Raw genomic sequence first — 15,470 nt, 5'->3', positions numbered from 1 at the left:
CATCCACTAGGGAACAAAGTTGGTGGGGTTTCAGTGTCCCAGTGAATATCTGGAAGATTGAAGGCAAAGCAACTACTCTCTACAGCTCCTCTTTTAAAATCTAAGAATGCAGGTCCATGGTTCAGGGGTTTCTTGCAATTTAGTTCCTTTAATTTCTACAGTACTACTACTTCATTTCATACTGATTTCATTAACGTTCCCATCTTATCAGACCATTGATTCCTCATTATTTCCAGACACGCTTTCTAACATAAGAAGGTAATTAAGAAACGCAGGGGACCAGTTGCCATCTTAATAAAGACTGAGCATGTGCGTGACCATCTTCACCCAAGAAGCAGAAAGCTCATATTGCACATTTATATCCTGGATTGACAGGAATGGATTGCATGGGGGTTGAGGGGGGAATGAGGTACACACTGCAAACTCAAACAAAGAGAAATGTTTGTCTCTCAGGTTCTGTCTTTTACTGACACTCATGACTTCTGTCATATCCTTTTACAGGGAGTTTGAAGATTTGAAAACTCTGTGAATTTTCTCTGCTTCCAGTGTTTCTGATATCTTTGAAGATGTAGGATTTGGCCAGAGATTTTAAAATTGGAGACAATGAAATTGTTTCAGATGTTAGAATGATTGAACTTACGTTTGCAATTTGAAGTTTTTTCTGTTCTTCCGTGGCTCTGGGGCAGGCTCCTTTACTGTCGATCCAAATCTATATCCATCCATTACTTTGGAACACCTCTGTCCTTTCTGGTCACGTATCCCCCTCTTATTTAACTCCGGTGTCTCTAATAATGGATGTATTTCAAGCATGTTTAGCAGTTTGTTGATTTTCTGTAAACTGTCTATGGGAAGGTTTCCATTGCTGCTTATGCCCCAGCTGCGTGCTGCTGATTATCCAGATTTATATTTCCCAATGTCAGGAACTGTTTTTCCTCCACTAGAGCTCATTTCTGCTTCTGGGCTTATGTAGAAAGTCAAACTCTGCACCATATTTATTCTGTTTCATTTATTCAGCACATCCTGTAATATTATTGTTTTTCTCTCTCCACACTTATTTCCACTACTTTCTCTTTTAGTATCAGATTGTATCAGAATTTACAACCAAGTCTGGAAACACAGGCAGAGCTATTAAGTATAACATCACAAGCAGCATAATTTTTGACGACTTCAAAGTTACTGCGTGGTTGAATGTGTGTGGCCAGCCAGGAGTGCATGATTAAGTCTAGAAATAAGAAGAGAATGGACTGGAATCCAGACCAGATGAGTTGAAATGGGTGATGTCACTGAGGTGTAAATAGATGGTCTTAGTGGTGATGTAAATATATTTAAATATAATATTTAAAGTTTAGCTGGGGCACGACGCTGAATAATTTCTCTCCTTTGCCTCTACCTGTCTCTGTTTCATCCCATAGAGTCCAGAGTCTTGTGCATATTCAGATTGGATGGCAAATTCCCTTCCTTGGTAGGCATTAGTGAACTACTTATGTTTTTGTAATATTCTGGCAGATTTCATGATGCATTTCTCTGTCAGCCGCCCTGACAAATTATCACTCATTCAGCTCAATGTCACAGCCTGCCTTTGTCTTTTTGTTGGGTCTCTTTTTTTTTCTGTCTTAAAACAGTTTCAGAGGGGGAGAAATTACAGTCAGGGATCCAGCATCACTTCAGAATCTGATGAAAGCTTCCAATTTATCACACCTAGAATGTAAATTGGGTTTTGGATGTGGAAAGAAACCCTACATGTGTTCTCTGGGTGGACAAGGCTTCTTCAGCCAATATTCTGGCCTGTTGAGGCATAAATGTAGTCACACTGAAGACAGATCGTGGACATGTGGGTCTGTGATGAAGGGTTCAGACTCCAGCCTCAGCTGGAACCCCGTTGGCACAGTTACTCTGGGAAGGCACCATTCATGTGCTCCAAGTGTGGGGAGTTCACACTGGGGAGAGACCTCTTGAATGCGGGAATTGCTATAAAGGTCCCGGGAAATGCTGTTCCCATCAACACGTTCACAATGTAAAGAGACCGTTTAGATGCTGTCGTTGTGGGAAAGTGTTCATCATCTGAAGTCACGGTACACTATAGAATACACCCTGGGGAGAGGCAGTCTACCTGCACTGAGTATGGGGAAGGCATTTACTTGGAACACCCTCCTGCAAAGTCACCAGTGAGTTACATGTAACTGTAGGAGTTGGACTTCGCTGTTTGTCAAATCCAGGACTGAACCGTGTTTATTGGTTAATAAACTCAGTTTTAGGTGTTAATGTTCTAGATTCAAATAAATCAGCTTCGTAATCCAACACAATATAGCAAATGGTTTTAATATCTCTAACATGTTCATTCTAAATGAGTTAATTTTGAAGGGCTCTCCCTCTCCCCCTGTTTTATCTATGACCACCAAGAGCAAGAAATGTGAGGAGCTCATGGAGCTTCTTTCTTACTGAGGTTGAGACAATCTAATCACCCATCGTGAGAGAGAAAAAAAAATTCTTCATAACATCATCCGTGTGAACTACAGCGTGATTTTCAACCTCCTTTTCTTTTAAAGTCCTTGAACTTGGTGTTGTCCAAGAATCTATTCTCGGCTCCTCCTATTTCAGGTTACAACTAGGTGACATAATTCAGAACCACTGTGTTAGTTTTCACACGTACACTGACAACACCCACTTTCACCTCACCGCCAATCCTTCTAAATTCCTCCACCTTTGCCAAATAGACTCCTACTTATCGACTTTAGCTTGGCCGTCAACACCATAATTCCAACGAACCTCATCTCCAAACTCCGAGACCTAGGACTCTGCTCCCCACCTCTGCAACTGGATCCTCTACTTCCTGACTGCAATCAGTAAGGATAGGCAACAACAACTCCAACAATAATCCTCAACATCGATGACCTGCAAGGCTGCATAATCAGCCCCTTGCTCATATACAATTTAAAGTCGTGTTCTGTGGTTACCAACCATCCTGCATTGGAAATGGTTTCTGCCTATGTGGACGACACGAGCTGAAAACCTTCCACACCTCTGTAAAATCACTCTTCAACCTTCTGTGCTCAAAGGCAAATAATCTCAGCCCCTCTGACGTCTCTGTGATACGTGATCAGAAGCTCATCTTTGGGTTAAATACATGATTGAGATGGTGAACAGTGTGGTTCAGCCCAGGCAGTTCCCAGCGAGAGGGATGGATTTGCAAGTTCGGGAACAGAATTTGTAGTGCTGACTGAGGAAAATGGTTTTGGTCTTGCCATGTTTTACTGGAGGAAATTTCTTTGATCTGGTATGGAGTATGGGATAAGCAGTCTTAACTTTATTAACATTGCAGGAATTACTATAATTCTTACACACTGACAGCTGTGAGACCAAATTCAACACCATTTACAAATTTGCTGATGACACCACCGTAGCGGGTCGGAACTCAAACAACAACGGGAACAGAGTACGGGTAAAGATACAGAACTTAATGGCATGGTGTAAAAAACAACAAACTCTCCCTCAATGTCAGCAAAACGAAGGAGCTGGTCTTCGAAGTGGAGTGAAGGACATGCCCCTGTCTATATCAATGATGCTGAGGTGGAGGTGGTCAAAGCATCAAGTTCCTAGGAGTAAAAATAACCGACAATCCGTCCTGGTCCATCCATGTCAATGCTACAGTCAAGAAAGCACAACAAACTCCTCTACTTCATCAGAAGGCTAAGGAAATTCAGCATGTCTACAATGACGCTTACCAACTTGTATAGATGCACCATAGAAAGTATCCGATCCAGATATGTCACAGCTTGGTATGGCAACTGCTCTGCCCAAGACCACAAGAAATTACAGGAGGTTGTGAACACTGCCCAGTCCATCACGAAAACCAGCCGTCCTTCCATTGACCTCATCTATACTTCCTGCTGCCTCGGGAAAGCAACCGACATAATCAAAGATCCCTCCCACCCCAATTATATTCTCTTCCACCCTCTTGCATTGGGCAGAAATACAAAACTTTGGAACAGATTCAAGAACAGCTTCTTCCCTGCTGTTATCACTTATGAATGGACCTCTCATGTATGAGAGTTGTTCTTTCTCTGCAACTTCTCTGTAGCTGTAATATTCTGCATCTGTTCTGTTATCCTGATGTACTTATGTAAGGTATGATTTGTCTGGTTAGCATGCAAAACAATACTTTTCATTGTATTTGGTACATGACAATAATTAGTCAAGTCAAATTATCAGACTGCTTATTCCACATCCAATATTAGAGGACAGGAAATATCCTTTAGATATAATCTGGGGAGATGAAAGCCATTGTCTTGAATCACCGCTGAAAATTCTAATCTCGAATTGACCCTCCCTCTCCCTCTCCACATGGTTCACAATCTTGATCCCATATTTAACCACAAGTTTAGCTTCTGACTGCACATAATATTAATAATAGTCCAGATGTTTCAATTTTCGCAATGTTATCCATCACCACCTGATCACAGCTCCTCTGTGAATCCCTCATTAGTTCCCACATTACCTTTCAAAGATTGCAATGCCATTCCTGACCAGCATCTCTCCTAGATGCACAGGATCATTCGAAAGTGTTCTGCCTGTATGCTTTCTCAAGCCAACTTCTGCTCACCCATCCCATCCCATTGCACCCCACCCCCCCCCCCACACCACCACCACCACCACCACCACTACCACTGTGCTTGCTGACATACACTGTTACCTGCTGGACAAACTGATCAGGTCTGGCAGCATCTGAGAGAAACAAAGATAAGGTCTCCAGTTCAATATGACTCTTTCTGGTACCGAGTTTCCAGCTTTATTGTGTCACGTTAATGCTGTTCATCCCCCAGTTACTGCTGTCCATCTCCAGGTTCGTGATCAGTTGAAGCCTCACACTACTGCCTGAAACCTTTCTTTGTAGACAGAAGTCAAACTGTTTCTCCTTCCACATTTAAAGACTGATGGTAGTTAGGTCTTGATGAGTCGAATCACTCCCCTCAATTGAAAAGCACAGTATGGTAATTTTATAAAATGAATTGAATATTATAGGAATAGCTCTTGCTCTGCGTATAAAAAATGTTGCTAAAGCAGCTTCCTGGTCTGACAAACTCAAGACACCGAATGCACTCTCACTGCCAGGGTGAGGGCATAGAACATAGAACAGTACAATACAGGAACAGACCCTACGGCCCACAATGTTGTGTCGAACATGATCTTGGCTGCTAAAACACAGATAGTCTGTTAACTTGGCCAAACAGCAAGGGATGCTGAGTACATTAGCCAAATAAAATTCTGACACAAAATCAACACACCAGACACAGTGCAAACAAAGCAGCCAGGTCATTAGCGAAATGTAAAAGGCAACAGTTATTCTGGACAGACATAACCCCCGACAATTTATCCACTAAACAAAAGGACAGCCCAGACAGAAAGGCACCGTGTTCTGCTACACAGCAGGAACATGTCATTTAAATGAAGAAGGGTCTCGACCCGAAACGTCAGCTTTCCTGCTCCTCTGATGCTGCTTGGCCTGCTGTGTTCATCCAGCTCTACACCGTGTTATCTCTATTTAAATGATTGACTTTTGTTTCAAACTGTTAATTAAACTGATTATCCCGAACTGTAGAAAGTTCCAGGAAACCAGCTAAAAGGCATAAAAACAGGTTTGACCTGCAGACCTCTCCCTTGGAACTGCACTTGGAATCTCTTGGAATCGTCTGAGGCCTCCCGAGGGGAACAAAATGGCAAAAGGCAGAGACCAGCTGATCATCCTGAGGCAGACAGGAACAGAGCAACTTTGCAGCCCCAGAGACAGAGCCACAGAGAGAGGAACTGCGTGAATTTACAAGAGACTCAGGAAGTATTATAACCTTAAGGGGTCAAAGAGGCTTAGGGATAGTATGTTTAGTATTAAAGGTTATTGTAATTTTGTTTCTAATAAAGTGAGACTGTTTTGCATTGGTACCAGCTTGTGTTCAAATTGGTTTGACCACTTCGATATTGTGGGACACCTAGGCAAATTCATTCATAACATTCTGGTAGGAGTTGTCTAAATTATTTTAAAGAGGAACCAGACAACAACAATGACACCAAATTAAACTAAACTGGGTGGCATGGTGGATTAATGGTTAATATTGCTACCTCACAGCACCAGGGACCCATGTTCAATTCCAGCCTCCCAGCACACTCTCCCTGTGTCTGTGCGGATTTCCTCCAGGTGCTCTGGTATTCTCCCACAGTCCAAAGATGTGCAGGTTAGGGTGGATTGGCAGTGCTAAATTGCCTGCAGTGTCTAGGGATGTGTAGGTTAGGTGGATTAGCCATGGGAAACATAGGGTAGTAGGGCAGGATCTGAGGGGGATACTCTTTGGAGGTTTAATGTAGACTCAATGAGCTGAATGGCCTCCCACACTGTACAGATTCTATGATTTTATAATCCCTTCTACCTGTGCTTGGTCCAAATCTCTCCACTCCTTGCACATTTATGTGCTTATCTAAAAGCCCCTTGAACACCCCTATCGTATCTGCCTCCACCACCATCCCTGGCAGCACATTCCAGACTCCTACTATTCTCTGTGTGAAAAACTTGCCCCTCACACCTCCTTTGAATTTTCTCCCTCTCGTCTTAAATGCATACCCCCTACTATTAGACATTTCAGCTCTGGGAATAAGATTCTGACTGTCAAACCTACCTTTACGTCTCATAGTTTTATAGTCTTCTATCAAGTCTCCCCTCAGTGTCTGCTGCTCCAGAGAAAACAACCATAGTTTTTCTAGCCTCTCCTTATAGCTCATACCCTCTAATCCAGGCAGCATCCTGGTAAACCTCTTCTGCACCCTCTCCAGAGCCTCTAGCTCTTTCCCGTAATGTGGTGAAAGGAAGTGATTGCAATACTCTAAGTGCGCCCTAACCAAAGTCTTTTAAAGCTACAGATGATATCCTGACTCTTGTACTCAATGCCCCGGCCAATAAAGGCAAGCATTCCATACACCTTCTTTACCACCCTACCTACTTGTGTGACCACTTCCAAGAAGCTATGGACTTGAAGTCCAGGATTCCTCTGTACTTCAATGCTGTTCAGGGTCCTGCCATTAACCATATATTTTCCTTTACATTTGATCTCCCAAAGTGCAGCACCTCATACTTACCCAGGTTAAACTCCATCTGTCATTTCTCTGCACATATCTGCAACTGATTTATATCCCACTGCATCCTTTGACAACCTTCTACACTATCCATAACTCCACGGATCTTTGTGTCGGCTGAAAACTTACAAACCCACCCATCTACGCTTTCATCCAAGTCATTTATACACATATCACAAACTGCAGAGGTCCCAGTATGGATCCCTGTGGAACACTACTGGTCACAGAACTCTAGCCAGTAAAACACCCTTCCACCACTACCTTCTGTCTTCTATGGGAAGCCAATTCTGAATCCACGTAGCCAAGTCGTCATGGATCCCATGCATCTTAATCTCCCTGATGAGCCTACCTTGTCGAAACCTTACTAAAATCCAAGTAGACAACATCCACTGCTCTATCCTCATCAAGCATCTTCATCAGCTCCTCGAAAAATTCAATCAAGTTAGTAAGACATGTCCTGCCCTGCACAAGCCATGCTGACTGTCCCTAACTAGGCCACGCTTTTCCAAAAGCACAAGGATTCTCTCCAATAGTTTCCCAACCACCGATGTGAGACTTACTAGTCTACAGCTTCCTGGATTATCCCTTCTTCCCTTCATGAACAGAGGAACAACGTTAGCTACTCGCCAGTCATCCGGGACCTCTCCACGTGCTACTGAGGATACAAAGATCTTGGTCAAAGGGGAAAAAATTATTTACAAAAGCACCCAGAAGTTAAATATACAAAGAGACACTGGAGGGGGAATAGAAGGCTTTTGTGGGAAGACCGTTCCTAAAGGTGAACTGATGCTGGCTCCAGTACAACATACTTAGCTTAAGAAGAATGAACAAACTGCCGGTTGCAACCCTCGCTTCAGAGACGGTGACAAACTTCTTGATATCTTGGTCGACTCAAAGAAATAAATAACAAAGAATAAAGAAGACTGCTGTTAGCAAACAGACAAGAGACTGTAATTTGCAGCCATGGAAATCAGCATTTCCCTGGTTCTCCCACCCATTTGTCCAGTCTGGAACCAGTCAGGGAGGCAATGGCCTGGTGGTATTATCGCTGAATTATCAATCCAGAGACACAGGAAAATGTTCGGGGGAACTGGGTTCGAATCCTGTCATAGCAGATGGTGGAATTTGAATTCAGTAAATATCTGGAATTAAGAATCTAATGTTTATGAACCCATTGTCGGGAAAAACCAATATGGTTCACTAATGTCCTTTAATGAAGGAAACTGCCATCCTTACCTGGTCTGGCCTATGTGTGATTCCAGGCCCACAGCAATGTGGTTAACTCTGAACTGCCCTCTGGCAATTAGGGCAGGGCAGTAAATGCTGGCCTGGCCAGCATCACCCTCATCCTGTGAAAGAATAAAAAAAAATTCTTATCTGTTATAGGCCAGATGTCTCTTATACAGTCGTACAGCACAGAAACAGGCCCTTTGGTCCAACCAGTCCATGGTGAACATAATCCTAAACTAAACTTCTCTCCACCTGCCTGCTCCTGGCCCCTATCCTTCCAAATCTTTCCCATTCATGTGTCTATCGAAATCTCTTTTAAACATTGTAATTGTACCCGCATCCACCACTTCCTTGGGACATTCATTCCACACATGAACCACCCTCTATGTAAAAGGGTTGCCTCTCCTGTCTTTTTTTAAATCTTGCTCCTCTCATCTTCAAAATGTATCCCCTCATCTTCAAATCCATTCTAGGGCAAAAACAACTATCACTAACTTTATCTATACGTCATCATTTTATAAACTTCTATCAGGTTGCCTCTCAACCTCCTACTCATCAGACCTAAATTGTTGCTTCTTAATAAACTGCAGTAAAATCACTTATCAATTCTTGATTGTCTATTTTGTGTAATATTTTGTTTTTTCTCCCTTCATTCATTCATAGGACGAGGGTGTCGCTGGCCAGGCCAGCATTTATTGCCCTGCCCTAATTGCCCAGAGGGGCAGTTAAGAGTCAATCACATTGCCATAGGTCTGGAGTCACATGTAGGCCTGACCAGATAAGGATGGTAGTTTCCTTCCCTAAATGATATTAGTGAACCAGATGCATTTTTCCGACAATCGACAGTGGATTCATGGTCATCATTAGATTCTTAATTCCAGATATTTATTGAATTCAGATTCAAATTCCACCATTTGCTGTGGCAGGATTTGAACCTGGGTCCTCAGAACATTATCTGGGTCTCTGGATTAACTGTCCAGTGATAATACTACTAAGCCATCACCTCCCCTTGTAATGTTTTGCTTCCAAACCTTAAATCTTATACTCCATCATGTTTTGCAGTGATGTTTAGTTTGGATTTCCCATTTGAAAGGTCTTTTCTTTCCTTCCCTTACAAAAGATTACCAAAATACTTCATTGAGTGAATGGTAGAAATCCAGAACTCTTAATTTTAGTTATATTTCTCCTTCCCAAACTGTCCCTTACTCCCTCTAACCTATAGAGTGTAACCTTATTTAATTCCTCTTCACCAAATCTCCTTTCCTGAAGATGCTTAGGTTCAGTTTCACATTCACCTATTGCCTTCCCCAGCGCCAGTCAGGTGTTCAAATCTTGATACATGAAGTCAACAAACTGTTTAGCTAAACTGTTCAGCATCTTTCTCAAACTTAGTGACTAGCCCACATATTATTTTTCAATGCCGGGCCACCGCATTCCCCACCCTCAATTATCCTCCCTGTACCAGGAGTTTTAACGCTGTTTCCAGGTGGTTCTGACTCCCTGAAGAACCAACGCGAAGGGGGTAATCGGTCGATTGGTGACCCAGGACTGTGCACATGTAGGATGGAAATCATGAACTACAGATGTCCCAGGAATTGTCTATTCCTCAGCAAGAGGTTGACCAATGAAAAATCGGAAGGTATCTGGTCCTCCTGCCAATCAGAGCTCCCCCTAATGTCTGAAATCACACAACACCAGGATATAGTCCAACTGGTTTGTTTGAAAACACAAGCTTTCAGAGTCTTAAGACCTTGTCCACGCCAGTCCAACACTGGCACCTCCACATCACCCCTAATGTCTGAATTCAGATATTGGACAATGAGCTCCTGAAGCTGCCCATTCCTGCCCAACAAAGCTGCTGCTGCTCCTCTCTCTCTGAGTGAAGATTTGCAACTTCCTCCTCTGTCCAACATCTGTAAGCACCACACTGTCTTTTCTCCCTGTTTTGAGTTCTTTTCTCATTCTGCGATTAAATGATTGACTTCCAGATGCTGAACGAAAAGGTTCGGAATCCAGGGAGGGGGGTGCAGAGTCTAGAAAGTTTGGCCCAGATATCGCTCTCTCTTAAAAACATCGCCATCTTTTCCTCACTCAGCTTGACATATTTATTTGTCTGTCTAAAAAAAAGGCTAATTTCCTAATGTTCACAATTAAAAGGGTGGTTCCCCCAGTCACAATAAGGACTGCAGATCTGGAAGCCACAGTCTATAGGTGTGAGGCTGAAAAGATACAGCAAGTCAGACAGCTTCAGAGGAGCAGGAAAGTCAACGTTTCGGGCCAAAACCCCTCGTCAGGAGCATTTAAGGGACCAGTTAATTAGAATAGGACAAAGATATATGGCTAATGTTTTGATGTGGTACATGTTCAATTTATTATTCATTGTTCTATAATGTATATTTATTATTACATTTAGTTTTGTAATAATTTACAGGATATATATACAGTATAGGAGTGCATTTGACTCAGTGTAGTGTGAACCAATGAGTCCCACTGGTCCCTTACATCCATGGAGCCCTGCAAATTTATTTCTTTCATATGCATGAACAATTTATTTCAAGATCATTGATTGCATCCTGTTCCAATGATAACAGTGGAATAAAAACAAAAAGAATTGCAAATGCTGTAAATCAGACACAAAAACAGAAGTTACTGGAAAAGCTGAACAGGTCTGGCAGTATCTGTGAGGACAAATCAGAGTTAACGTTTCAGGTCTGGTGATCCTTCCTCAGAACTGATAGTAGCTAAGAAAATGTCGGTTTATATGCAGAAGATAGGGTGGTGGGAAGCAGTAAGGAGTAAACAATAGGGGGGATAGAGCCCAAAGAGACAGAAGAACAGTTGGACAGACAAAGGAGTTGATAACGATCTGGCTCGGAGGGTGAATACCTATTAACGGAGACTGTTATTGGCTAACAATAGGTAGTGTGCAATGGCAGGCTGTGTGATAGCAAGGTCTGGTGTGTGAGGTAGGGGGCTAGGACATTGGAGAGTTCAGGCCCTAAAATTATTGAACTTGCTATTGAGTCCAGAGGGCTACAGGGTCCCCACGCAGAAAATGAGGTGTTCTTCCAGTCTGCGCTGAGCTTCGCTGGAACACTGCAGCAGGCCCGAGGCAGAGATGTTGGCCAGGGAACAAGATGGTGTGTTAAAGTGGCAGGCAACCTGGAAGCTCAGGGTCATTTTTGCGGGCAGAACATTGATGTTCTGTGAAGCGGTCACCCAGTTTATGCTTCATTTCTCCAATGTAGAGGAAACCATATTGTGAGCAGTGAATGCAGCACATTAGATTGTGAGATTGTGCTGCTTCACCTGGAAGGTATGTTCGGGCCCTTGGATAGTGGGGATGGAGGAGATAAATGGGCAGGTGTTACATCTTTGCCAGTTACAGGGGAAGGTGCCGAAAGGCTGAGGGGGAGGTGTTGGGGGTGAAGGAAGAGTGGGGCAGGGTGTCCCAGAGAGAACTGTCCCTGCAGAAGGCGGACAAGGGAGGGGAGGGGAATATGTGTCTGGTGGTGGCATCTCGCTGGAGGTGGTGGAAATGGTGTCTGATGTTGTGCTGGAAGATTGGAAAGAGGCAAACGTCATTCCCTTGTTCAAAAAAGGGAACAGGAATAACCCCGGAAATTACAGGCCAGTTAGTCTTATGTCAGTGGTGGGCAAATTATTGGAAAGGGCTCTGAGAGACAGGATTTATGATCACTTGGAAAGGCAAGGTTTGTGAGGGGTAGATCATGCCTCACAAACCTAACTGAATTCTTTGAAGAGGTGACCAAACACGTGGATGAAGGTGGAGCAGTGGATGTGGTATACATGGATTTAAGTAAGGCGTTTGACAAGGTTCCCCATGGTAGGCTCATGCAGAAGGAAAGGAGGCATGGGATAGGGGGAAATGTGGCAGATTGGATTCAGAATTGGCTGACCCTTAGAAGACAAAGGGTGGTCGTGGACGGAAAATATTCAACATGGTGCTCAGTTACAAGTGGTGTACCACAAGGATCTGTTCTTGGTCTTCTTCTATTTGTGATTTTTGTAAATGATTTGGATGAAGGAGTGGAAGGGTGGATTAGCAAGTTCGCGGATGATACGAAGGTGGGTCACGTTGTGGACAGTGCGGAGGGCTGTTCTAGGTTACAAAGGGACATTGATAGAATGCAGAGCTGGGCTGAGAAGTGGCAGATGGAGTCTAACCCTGAAAAGTGTGAGGTGATTCATTTTGGAGGGACAAACTTGAAAGCAGAATACAGGGTTAACAGAAAGATTCTTGGCAGTGTGGAGGAGCAGAGGAATCTTGGGGTTCATGTTCACAGTTCCCCGAGAGCTGCCACCCAGGTGGATAGAGTTGATAAGAAGGCGTATAGTGTGTTAGCTTTCATTAATAGAGGGATTGAGTTCAAGAGCCGTGAAGTTATGCTCCAGCTATACAAAAGCCTGGTTCGGCCACGTCTGGAGTATTGTGTCCAGTTCTGGTCACCTCATTACAGGAAAGATGTGGAAACGTTAGAAAAGGTGCAGAGGAGATTTACCAGGATGTTGCCTGGAATGGAGGGAAGGTCTTATGAGGAAAGGTTGAGAGAGCTAAGGCTTTTCTCTTTAGAACGACGAAGGATGAGAGGTGACTTGATAGAGGTGTACAAAATGATCAGAGGTATAGATAGACAGCCAGAGACTTTTTCCTAGGGTGGAGGTAGCTTTTACGAGGGGACATAGTTTTAAAGTGAAAGGAGGTAGATATCGGGGAGATGTCAGAGGTAGGTTCTTTACTCAGAGAGTGGTAGGGGCGTGGAATGCATTGCCGGAGAGGGTAGTGGAGTCCGCCTCATTAGGGGCATTTAAGTGGCTATTAGATAGGCATATGGATGATAGTATAAGGTAGCGGTGGAGGTTAGATAGACCTTAGGCTCAGGGTAAAAGTTCGGCACAACATCATGGGCCGAAGGGCCTGTACTGTTCTATGTTCTATGATCTTCTGAATGTGGATGCTGGTGGGATGGTAGGTAAGGACAAAGGGAACCCTATCGCTGATGCGGAAGGGAAGAGAAGGGGTGAGGGTGGAAGTGCTGCTCGGACCCGGTTGAGGGCCCTATCAACAACGGTGCTGGGGAATCCTCGGTTGAGGAAGAAGGTGGACATTTTGTAGGCTCCCTTGTCGAAGTTGGCCTCATCTGAGCATATGCATCAGAGATGGAGGAACTGAGAGAATGGGATGAAGTTTTTACAGGAAGCAGGGTGTGAGGATGCATAGTCCAGGTAGCTGTGGGAGTCAGTGGGTTTATAGTGGACATTAGTGGCCCATCTATCCCCAGAAATGGAAACAGAGATATAGAGGAAGGGAAGGTAGGAGTCAGAGATAGACCAGGTGAAAGTGAGGGCAGGATGGAAATTGAAAGCGAAATCGATGAACTTTTCTAATTCCGGATGAGAGAGGGAAGCAGCACCGAAAATATCATTGACATATTAGAGAAAGAGTTGTGGGAGGGGTCCAGAATAGGACTGCAATGAGGAAAGTTCCACATACCGACTGAAGAGACAAGCATAACTGAGCCCCATGTGGGTACCCATGGCCACACCTCTGACCTGAAGAAATTTGAACATGCCTTTCACAGGATAATCGAAGGGGAGGATTAGGATATTGAAATCTCGAAACAAACTTCATGTCAAGATCTGACAGTCATTTGATTCATTGCAGTTAAATATTGTCAGTATACGAGTCCAGAAAAAGAAATGTTTGTTCTGTTTGTTTCAGCGGGTTTTAAATATTAATGTGACTGAAAAACAGCAGAATACAGACACAGTAAGACTAAGAGGGCTCAGTGTACCAACTGCCGGAAGATCTTTAACCAGTTACATAGCCTGAAAAGGCATCACACTATTCACAGTGAAGAGGGACGTACACATGTCTGATGTGTCCAAAGTTTGAACTGATTGTTAAACCTGGAGAGGCAGAAGGGCAACTGCAGCACTGAGAAACCATGGAAACGTGGAGACTATGGGAAAGGATTCCGGGTCCCCTCTACACTTGAACTCCATCACCATATTCACACTGGGGAGAGGCCATTCAACTGCTCCACGTGTGGAAAGGGATTCACTCCATTATCCCGCTTGGCTTCACACCAGGGAGAGACCATTTATCTGGTCCGTGTGTGGGAAAGGGTTCAGTGAATCATCTTACCCTGCAGAACCACCAGGTAGTTCACACTGGGGAGAAGCCGTTTACTTGCTCAGCATGTGGGAAGGGATTCACTCAGTCATCCAACCTGTTGTTGTACCGAAATGTTCACACTGAAGACGGGCCATTCACCTGCTCTTTGCGCGCGAAAAATTCACTCGGTCTACTGATGTACTAACCCACCGACGTGTTCACGCTGGATAAAGGCCATTCTGTTGCTCAGAGCGCGGTAAGGGATTCACTCATTTATCCAATCTCCGGAAACACAGGCAAGTTCACACAGAGGACAGCGGCTGTTCCTCACCTAGTCTGAAGGGGGAAAGGAATCCACCATTTCCTGCAGCCTCTGGAAGCACAGGTGGGTTCACACCGGGGAGAGAGAATGCACAGCCCCTCTGAGTCTGGGAAAGGATTCAATGAGTAAGTCTTGAGCTCCCGTGGCAGACACACGGAGATTGCTTAGGGGCTCTGACTACGGTTGTTGATTGTTTCAACTGAGGTGAATGATACTCTGGTGGAAGGCATTGATTGGATGGTAACTCCAGCCCAGCACAATGGGGCTACAGTGCATTCCCTCCCTGAGAACCACATTTCCATTGAAGTTTCTAAATTTTGAATGTAACATTTCCCCTGCACAAAATCTTAAGTTTCCGCCTTGTCCCTGTAACACCAGCCGATGAGAACAGATGTTCTCCTTGTCTACTTTATGTCAAACTGTCCTTATTATCTTCATCTCTATCAAATCTACCCTCAAATTCTATTACTTCAAGGAGAACATTCCCAGTTTCTCTATTCTCACCTTCTGAATAATCCACTCATCCCTGGAACCTTTCTGGTAAACCTCCTCTGCACTGTTGGGGACCTTCACATCGTCCCGAATGTGTGGTGTCAAGATCTGGCCACAGTACTCCAATAATTGTGACCTAACTAGAGCTTTAAAAAGTGTTCAGGAGAACTT

This window comes from Rhincodon typus, chromosome 42 (genome assembly GCF_021869965.1).
Source record: "Rhincodon typus isolate 14 chromosome 42, sRhiTyp1.1, whole genome shotgun sequence".
In the NCBI taxonomy this organism is placed as follows: domain Eukaryota; kingdom Metazoa; phylum Chordata; class Chondrichthyes; order Orectolobiformes; family Rhincodontidae; genus Rhincodon; species Rhincodon typus.
Note: the sequence above shows the minus strand (reverse complement) of the source record.